At 41.7% G+C, this 1,291-nt stretch overlaps 1 non-coding gene across 1 annotated transcript; it reads left to right on the top strand.

The window, feature by feature from the left end:
- The first annotated feature begins 263 nt into the window (after nt 1–263).
- trnag-ucc lies at nt 264–335 on the top strand. Its single transcript has one exon. It is a non-coding gene; the product is annotated as a tRNA-Gly (tRNA).
- Nucleotides 336–1,291: the final 956 nt, after the last annotated feature.

Below are 1,291 nucleotides of genomic sequence, written 5' to 3' on the forward strand. Positions count from 1 at the left end.
ACAGCCTCATGGGTGAAGAGTGGGTTCGCCTAGAGCTGCTAAGGAGGTTGATCTAACTGTTAACCGTGTAGGCTACCGTAACTTATTATTAGTTTAGTAGGTAGCCTAATGTCTGTCGCGTAAATTGACGACTGCGACGGTGGTCACAAGGGGGCATTAATCTATCGTTAGGCGTAACATATGCCAACGAGAAGATTGGAGCAAGAAGCAATGATACGGAATTGGACGTTCTTCTCGGTGGTCTCTCTCCGAGTAACACGTGAGCGTTGGTGGTATAGTGGTTAGCATAGCTGCCTTCCAAGCAGTTGACCCGGGTTCGATTCCCGGCCAACGCAACTGTTTTGTGCCATGCCAAGGAGAATAATTAATGAGTATTCATCTGACTGCTGAGACAGTTGTTAGCCAGATATGGTTGTAACCAGCAATAATTAGGAACGAGTTCAACTCTGGCCCAGGTATGTGAAGGAGTATAACCCCAATCTGATGTGAAAACGTGCTTTGAAATCAAAACTACAGCCACAGCATGTTATGACAGGCTTGATAGGCTACTACAGTGAATGGTGCATTGTTACATTTAAATACCTGGTCCTGCGTGAATTAATTCTTCAGTAAAACATGCCATCAATTTCTTATTTTAACTTCTCTCAGTAGCCTTGCCTGTGGAGGATTTTTTGTTTTTGTAGGCCTATCAATCTATCTTTCATTGTAGCCCATGTGTCAATATATCGGTCAGTAAAAAGCCTGCATCTGTAGCATAATTAAATACCTTTCATCTTACTATTTTATTAAATTAATTAAATTTTATTTATTTAATTAAAATTTATTAAATTTTATTTCATAATTTGATTTGATTTTTCATTATTTATTGACGCATGAAGGACTAAACTATTTAAGCTATTGAAGCCTATAGGCACATTGAAAAATAGATTCAAGGAAGGGCAGATTGACATGCAAAGGATTCCAGCTGCCTGTGCAAAATAGACCTGTTCTGATCATGGACTGATTATGAGTCACTGGGCGCCTGGGCACAGACATGAAAAGGGCCCCCCTGAAAAAGTTAGTAACTCAACAATGGGGGGTCTGGGGGCATGCCCCCTGTAAGAGAATTTTGAAAAATAACCCCTTAAATGATGACTTCTGGCGAGTTTTGTGGAAAAAAATGAATAGATTGACATAGTGACCTCACACAGAGGCTTGAGCTTCAGGGCCCCCTGAGCCCTTGGGCCCCTGGGACTGGGCCCAGTAGTCCCATTCAGTAATCCATCCCTGGTTCTGATTGGTCTACTAAGAA

This window comes from Alosa sapidissima, chromosome 15, assembly GCF_018492685.1.
Source record: "Alosa sapidissima isolate fAloSap1 chromosome 15, fAloSap1.pri, whole genome shotgun sequence".
Classification (NCBI taxonomy): Eukaryota; Metazoa; Chordata; class Actinopteri; order Clupeiformes; family Clupeidae; genus Alosa; species Alosa sapidissima.